Source organism: Stenella coeruleoalba, assembly GCF_951394435.1.
Source record: "Stenella coeruleoalba genome assembly, chromosome: 20".
Taxonomy (NCBI): Eukaryota; Metazoa; Chordata; class Mammalia; order Artiodactyla; family Delphinidae; genus Stenella; species Stenella coeruleoalba.
This window is the reverse complement of record NC_137166.1, coordinates 45,880,049-45,888,885: the sequence shown is the minus strand read 5'-3', so window position 1 is coordinate 45,888,885 and position 8,837 is coordinate 45,880,049.

The window sequence follows — 8,837 nt, the reverse complement described above, 5'->3', positions numbered from 1 at the left end:
ACAGTTTATAAACATTACCCTCTTAAAAATTTTTGAGGACCCCAAAGAGCTTTGGTATGTGTGGGTTATATCTTTTAATACTTACCATGTAAGAAAATAAAACTGGGAAGTGTTTTTTTCTTTTTTCTTTTTTTTTTGGCTGTGCTGCGCGGCTTGTGGAATCGTAGTTCCCCGACCAGGGATTGAACCTGGGCCCTCGGCAGTGAAAGCACTGAGTCCTAATCACTGGACCACCAGGGAATTCCCAAAATTAGGAAGGTAGGCCTTGTTACCATCCCAGTTTACAAAATGAGAAAAAAAGCTTGGGGAGGGCAGCAGCCTGCCCAAAGTCACACAGCTGAACCCCGGTCCACAGGAAGGAGGCTCCTGAGCCCGCCTCTAACCTGCTGTGCGGGGCATCTGAGCAGGGCAGTGACGGGAGGGAACCAGTCTCAGCCAGGAGCTGGCTCTTGGGGGGCAGGTGGAGGCAGGTACCCTGAGCCCCAGGTCCTTCTCCACCAGCAGTCCCTGAACTTGGCATGGAGCCTAGGGGAGCCGTTGGCATCAGTTCTGAAGCCGAGACTGCCAGGTCTCAAACCTTAGCTGGGACAAACCAAACACTCCATACCTGCCCCCTCCCTCCAATGCCACTCCCCACCCCAAGCCACCATCCTGGGAAGGCACACGCTTTGGGTTACGTTCTCCTTTTTCTCCATATGTTTGGCCCACAATTATTATTTTTTTAAAATCTTTAAAAAAAATTAATTATTTATGTTTGGCTGCGTTGGGTCTTCGTTGCTGCACGCGGGCTTTCTCTAGTTGAGGTGAGGGGGGTTACTCTTCGTTGCGGTGCACGGGCTTCTCATTGCGGTGGCTTCTCTTGTTGCAGAGCACGGGCTCTAGAGCGCAGGCTCGGTAGTTGTGGCACATGGGCTTAGTTGCTCCACCGCATGTGGGATCTTCCTGGACCAGGGCTCGAACCCACGTCCCCTGCATTGGGAGGTGGATTCCTAACCACTGTGCCACCAAGGAAGTACCTGGCCCACAATTATTATATAGCATTTTTTAAATGTGTTTTTAAGTTTTATGGAAATGATATATTGTACTCACCAACCCACAGCTTCATGTTTGCCCTGAGGCTGTGCTTTTGGATTAGTCCATATTGTTACCTGGAGATCTTGTCCTCTTGTGTGTCAATACTTAACTCTTCTTTAACGCCCTTCAATAAAGTTTTATAAATTGTTCATAAAATATTGCGTATCTTTTGCTGGATTTATTCTGAGCCACCTTAAGATTTTGTAAATCGAATTTAAAAATTTTTTTAATAAAAAATATTCTTAAAGAGTCAAATTTCACCATCTTAACCATCTTTGAGTTTAATAACGTTAAGTACATTCACATTGTTGTGTAACCCAGCTCCAGAACTCTTTTCAACTTGTACAATTGAAACTCTGGGCCCATTAATCCGTCTCCCCACTGCAACCCCCAGCAACCACCATTCTACTTGGCCTCTATGCGTTTCCCTACTCTAAGAACCTTATATAAGTGGAATCATACGGTTTTTGTCTCTTTGTGCCTGGCTTATTTCTCTTAGAGAAATGTCCTCAAGGTCCATGTTGCAGCATGTAGCGGCTGAATAATATTCCACTGTGTGTAAACACCACATTCTGTTTATCCAGTCATCTGTCGAGGGACACGTGGGTTACTTCTGCCTTTTGGCCGTTGTGAATAATTCTATGAACATGAGTGTACAACTATCTCTTCAAGACCTTGCTTTCAGTTCTCTTGGGTATATACTCAGAAGTGGAATTGCTGCATCATATATGGAATTTAATTTTTTTTAACCTTGAACTTTAACACACACACACACAAGGAGAGAAAATGGCATAATCAAATCTCATGTCCTCATCGCCCAGATTCAACAATTACCAGCTTGGGGCCAATCTCATTTTTTGTTTGTATATTTGTTTTACCTTTTTATTGAAGTATAATGTACACACAGAGAGTATAACCTGACTCCATCTATAACCAGCCACAGACTGAGAAAAGGCATTTGCTCCTTTTCGTCTGGTGTATTTACCTTATCCATAGCCTTCTAAAGTCCATCCATGTTGTTGCACGTGGCTGTAGCTTACTCTACAGGAGCCCTCCAGAAGACAGCCTTTTCTGAAATAACCATCCCACAAGGTGGAAGTCCCTTTGCTACTGAGTCTAATTTAGTTTTGAAGCATAAAAGCAAGTCATCTGGGAATTTCCTGGCAGTCCAGTGGTTAGGACTTGGCGCTTTCACTGCGGGGCCCCGGGTTTGATCCCTGGTCAGGGAAGATCCTGAAAGCCGCACTGCATGGCCAAATAAATAAATAAATAAATAAAGCAAAAACCATAAAAAAAAAAAAAAAGCGAGTCATCTACCAGCATTTTTGTAAAAGCATCAGTGTAAGACAATAATTGTCTATATATGCAAAAGACTGAAAAAGAAATTTGTTGTGACTTACAACTTTTTAAGATAACAGCTAAAACGATGACTGACATCATACCAGGACACTTCAAATTTTAAGAACTTCCTGTAATTTCTAGAACATTTATATTAATAATATTTACCTTTACAATGTAACTTAAGATTTATTATTACTCATTTGGCATTGTTTCCCAGGTCATTTAATATACCAAATATACCTAACTAGTTTCATACCTCCCTTTGGGATGTTCAGGGGCCCTCACTGAAGCATCCCAGAGTTAGCTGGAGGTCAAAAGAACTTCATTTAGAATTTGATTTGAGAAAGTTTGTCAAAGACATCAAAATGTTTTAAATTTGGTCAAATAGAATCAGAAGTCACTGTGAGGCAATACTGATACATATAACCAAAATGACGATAAAAGATCTCAAAGGCAAGTGCAGGAAGTCACTGGTAAAGAAACTCTACAATCTCTTATCAAAAGCAGAACCATATTTCAAGAAAACTTTGTCCTCTCAACAGAGAAAAAACCAAATTCTAGTTTTACATCATTTTACCTTTATTATTAAAATTCATTTATTTAATTAAATTAAATCGAAACTTAATCTTGATCATGCATAAAACTCTCTTCTCAGTATTCCCTTTTAAAAATTAATTTCTAGAAATATATGCCATTTCATAGTACAATCTTTCAATAAAGCACAAAATATATCTATTAATAGTTTCATACATATTTAGTCTCTCTGTAATAAGAGGTCAAGAGTAGGTAAACAGAGGCCTCTTTAGCAATTAATGTTTTAGTATTTTATCTTATTAAAAATGATCTAGACATTCAATGAATTTCCAACATTTGATTTGAGTTAGCAGAACTCTAAAGTTTCAAACTGCCAAAAATCTGGAGAAACTGTTTGCAGGTAGACATACAATAAAACATATTATTCTTAAAGCATCACCCAAAAGCTTTTATCCCATTTATCTCTATTTAATTACTTGTGAAAATAACATCATACCATTAATTATCTTGTTGACAAATTTTATAACATAAATAACACGAGCTTATTGACTTTCAGTAACCCTAGGTACAATAAAAGTATTATACTTAATTAATGTTGATGACTCTAAAGACATGTCTATATTAGTTAAACCATCAGTTTAAACTTGTTTTTAGTCATTAAAGATTAATTCTAGATCATGTGATCCTTTAAAAATTTGGGTTAGTTTTTTTTTTTTTTTTTTTTTTTTTTTTGTGGTACACGGGCCTCTCATTGTTGTGGCCTCTCCCGTTGCGGAGCACAGGCTCCGGATGCGCAGGCTCAGCGGCCATGGCTCACGGGCCCAGCCGCTCCGCAGCATGTGGGATCTTCCCGGACCGGGGCACGAACCCGCGTCCCCTGCATCGGCAGGCGGACTCCCAACCACTGCGCCACCAGGGAAGCCCAGCGCTTGCTTTTAAGTCCATTAAACAGAGCTCTTTTACAAATTAATTTTGATAACACCGTCTGGAGGTAGGGACATAGCATATTTACAACATACACACAGACACGGATACATCCAGACAGACACAGAGACCTCATAATTTTCCTGCTTGAACTTAAAAAGCCTCTTTCCCTTCTTTTCCTTCCTTTCAGTTTTACGTTCTACTAACTGAGCTAAGGCTGTATTCTCAGATGATGTGGGCTGTGTTTACATTTCAAGGATGTAATAAACGTTATAACTTCAAGCTTTCTCCTAGGAGTACTTTTTTTCTTTAACTGGCTCCACCTCACAGCATGTAGGATCTTTGAACCTATGCCCCCAAGCAGTGGGAGCGTGGAGTCTTAACCACTGGACCAACAGGGAAGTCCCTCCTAGGAATACTTTTATTCTCTTGGGGTCAGAACTTTGAAAAGGTGTTTTTTCAAGCTGACTTTCTCTAAAATGTGAAAAGAGCTCCCTCCTGGCCATTTAAGAGTTAAGATAAGTGCATTGGCTTTGTTCCAATTGTACATGAAACCACGCAGAGTTCCCGCGAGTGGCTGCCCATCCAGGAGCTGTTTGGCCTTTGAGGCATGGTTTCCCATTACTAATTTGGCAGCCTAATTCAGATATGATCTGAACAACTTTCTGAAGGCAGTTGTGATGGAGTGAATGCGTGCTGCTTCTGAGTCTAGTTCACCAAGGGAGTTCTATCCTTGGGTTGGTTTGACTCTCTTACGTGTCTCAGTTTCTCCCTCCAGTGGTCTAAAACTGTCAGGGGTTCTCGGGGCACTACATGATCAGCCTTTATTATGCCCCGATGACAAGCAGAATTTACTTACTGATTGTAGTGGGATCCTCTGTGGGACTGCTACAGGTCACGAGGATTGATCCTCAGACACTTCCCCTAGGTTCTCAGTCACCTCAGACCACCTCGTGGCCAGAAGGAGCAGTTGTCCCTTTTCCTTCAGAGCCGTGCAGGCTCAGTCTCTCATTTCACTAGCAGACAGTTTGTTCAGACCATATACACACAATCTTCCCAATTTAAGCCAAATTTTACAAAAGGACAAGACAACCCAATTCGCTCCAGATTTCCCCCTAGGTCCTTGCCTAGCAAATGTACCTGAACCCCTTCAGGACTCCAAGTCCCAAGAAAAAGAGATAAATTTCAGGAGTAAAATTCAGGACAGCGTTTAAGCAATGATGTCCGGATATCAGGAGAACTTGGAGAAGCACCTGAGGAATACCAAGAAGCTGGTGGGGCTCAAAGTTTCAGGGTGGGGGGCTCCTGGTGTCCTTTGGTGGGTGTCTCCGATATCCTGCAGACTACGCCAAGAAAATGTCGATGAAAATTCAATAAACTCTCAAGTTAAAAAAGAAAGAAAAAAGGGAATTTTCTTCAAGCCAAACAGGGTTATAATGCTGGAAGCAGATTCTCAGAAAGCTCTGAGAACTATTCTGCCTGTTAGAAGTCGAAGGTACAGTCATATACATTTTCTCGACAAAGGATTGTACAACAAAATGACATATTTTACATCAAGTTCACCAAGGATACCTAGCCCAGATAAGAATATACAAAATGAGTAGCAAGTCACCATGACCCCCACAGAGCTGGGAAAGAATTCTATTCTTCAGGAAGGTACATTGTGAACCTTCAGAAGAAAGGGGGAAAAATGATCTTTACAATTGAGCAGGCACTGCCGTCTTTGAGGAGCTCTGGGCGATTGCATAATGCAGGCACGTTGCATTAGGGAGGGACAGAGGAGGCCCAAAAAAGCACATGGAGAGAATTTTATTTTTAATTTCTCTTGTCCTGCCTCAAAATATACATTTTATTTCATCACACCACGATCTCACTAACGCGGATTTATTGTGATTGTTACTCGTTTCTTCTTGGGGTTTTATTGTTTGTTTGTGTAGCCATATGGCTTATCACAGGACACTAAGTACAGTTCTCTGGGCTATACAGTAGGACTTTGTTGTTTACCCATTCTAGATAAAATAGTTTGCATTTGCTAATCCCAAACTCCCAATCCTTCCCTCCCCCAGCCCCCTCTCCCTTGGCAACCACAAGTCTGTTCTCTATATCTGTGAGTCTGTTTCTACTTCATAGATAAGTTCATTTGTGTCATATTTTAGATTCCACATATAACTGATGTCATATGGTATTTCTCTTTCTCTTTCTGACTTACTTCACTTAGTATGATAATCTCTAGGTCCATCCATGTTGCTGTAAATGGCATTATTTCCTTCTTTTTTATGGCTGAGTAGTATTCCATTGTATATACGTACCACATCTTTATCCTTCATCTGTCCATCTGTGGATGGACATTTAGGTTGGTTCCATGTCTCGGCTATTGTAAATAGTGCTGCAATGAACATTGGGGTGTATGTATCTTTTGGAACTATAGTCTTCTCTGGATATATGCCCAGGAGTGGGATTGCAGGATCATATGGCCACTCTATTTTTAGTTTTTGAGGAAACTTCATAATGTTTTCCATATCGGCTGCACCAATTTACATTCTGCAGCATGGCCAAAAAAAAAAAGTACTGCTATGGGCAGCAGGGTGTGGTTTCTAAGATATGCTTCAAATTGCCTGGAGGAGCAAGTGGGTGGGAGTAGAGATGAAACCAGATTGGTCAGGAGTTAACTGCTGGAGCTCCTTACACTATTGCACTTTGGAATATGTTGGAAAACCTCAATAGTACTAATTTTATCGACAGTGTATGTAACGAAAAGAAATTTGGCCCATGTAATAGTCAATCCGTCTCTCAGAATTCAGGATCTCCCCACCCAGATTGCTTATGGCCCTTTTCCCCTTGCCTGCTCTGTTTCCCAGAACACTGATCACCTACACTACACACTACACAATTTCCATGTCACGTCCACTGCTCATCATGGCCCATGTGAATTACAGTCTGATTTAATGTTTATTCCATCATAAAACTCTGAATCTTTTCTACAATTGTGAAGAGGATGTTGGGGGTTGGCAGATTTTATTTTTAATGATTTCCCCAACAGTATATAACTTGCTTATTCTGTCTCCTGTTTACCACGTCTCTCCCCCTTGAGGGTAAGTTCCATGGGGGCAAAAAACCATGTCTGGTTTTACTTGCTGATACTGTAAAATTATATGTGTAGCACACATTTTATTTTTATTGGGTAGAGTTGGTATACAGATTAAAAGCAAGGATTCTAGATGCAGCCTGGTTAGGTTCAAATCCCAGCTCTGTCACCTACTAGCTGTTTGATTTGGGCAGGTCCCTTGGCCTCAGTTTTCTCACCTGGGAAGTGGGGACATAGCCATACCTATCTCAGGGGGTTGCTACCCTGACTGGTAGTAAGAGGCTCCATGAAGTTTGGCTGGGGTTATTACTGGTTACAGCACTCATTTAGGGAGTCAGATCGAAATGCATTTAGCTCCTGTTGGAGCCTGCTTTCTCCTGTGCAATGATCTCTGAGTTAGTGATGCTGGATCCTTAAACGTGATAGGAATTTTTACAGGAACTAAGGAATATTGTTGCAGCAAAAATAGAAATGAAGTTTTCCCTCCCCTGAGAACAAGGGAAATAAAGGGAACAGTGAACAGGCTAGAGAAGAAACATAACCTGGTCTGAAAGAGTTAGTCATGTTGCAGTGTAAATAGAAGTGAGAGTTTTCTTTCTTCTTCTCCCGAGACCAGGGAAAACAAAGGGAACAGCGAACAGGCTAGAGAAGAAACAAAACCTGGCCGGGAAGAGTTCATCACTCCTTGTTTTACTTCAACTGTCACTAATTTGTAGTAACTAGATTTGTGCCTTACAAAGCGAACCTCACACCCTGACACTATGTAATTTACATTCGGCACCCATCACCCCTAACGCTGTGTGGGTTACATCCCGCGCCCCTCACTCCCTAACCTTATTATGTCGCGGCACTTATATTCTATACGCCCCTTCTAACAAATCACCTCGTAGAGTTTTTGCATTTCAGAGACAAGGTCAGCAGCCGATAAACGGGAGGCAAACGGACGCAATTACCAGGCTGCCGGACCCCAATTATCGCGCCGCCTGACGCCAGCTCTGACTGTTTTGAAATAATGCAAAGGAAAGGAGGAACGCAAGACCTTCACTACTTTGATCCTTATCACATACCCCGGACTTCGAGCCCCACATATAAAATCTTCTCCGATTCCCAAGGATTCCCACAGTTCTTGAGGCGCTGGCCTGCTGTGTCTTCCCTTCTGCCCGGCCGAAAAATAAAGCTATCCCTCTCTTCCTAAAATCCCTGTCTCCGTATTTCTGTTCGGCCTCGGTGCCCAGGTAAGCCGATATTTCGGCAACAATATGAGGCCTCCCGTCCGGAGGCCTGACTGGAAAGCAGCAGTTGTTCAGCACCAAGGGCTTTACAGCCTGGTTAGGGACACTCCAAGGGCCCACTGGGGCGGACGAAGAGCGAGAGACTCTGCATCCTGGCGTTCCTACTCCCTCCCTCTTCTGCGGATTCTGTGTGGTAGTTTCCTCGGGATTTGAATACAGCCCAAAGGAGAGGGTGTCTGGAGATTACTGGAGGCGGGGACGGGAGGTCCTGGCCTGTAAATTGGCGCGAAGCAGAGGGAGGAGGGTGCAGGTCAGTGAGAAGGGAGTGGCTCTCAGAGACTGGAAGTTAGAGGGAGGATGGGGCCGCAGGGTGGTGCCGGCTGTTAAGAAGGGAGGGGCGGGTGAATTAAAAGGGGGGAGGAAGAGATAAGGGCACGTGAAGCAAGGTGATGGCCCACCCAGGAGGAGCGCTCGCTGAGATGCAGGGTGGGACTCAGGGCTCCGCGCGGCCCCAGAGCCGGTTGGCTGTCCAGGGCTGTGTTTGGGGCGCATGGTGGAGAGGGGAGGGGATGGGAGCCCGGCAAGGATAGGTTGGGAATCTGGGGACTTGAGGACAAGACTGGGGGTGGTGAAGATGGGGAGGCGGC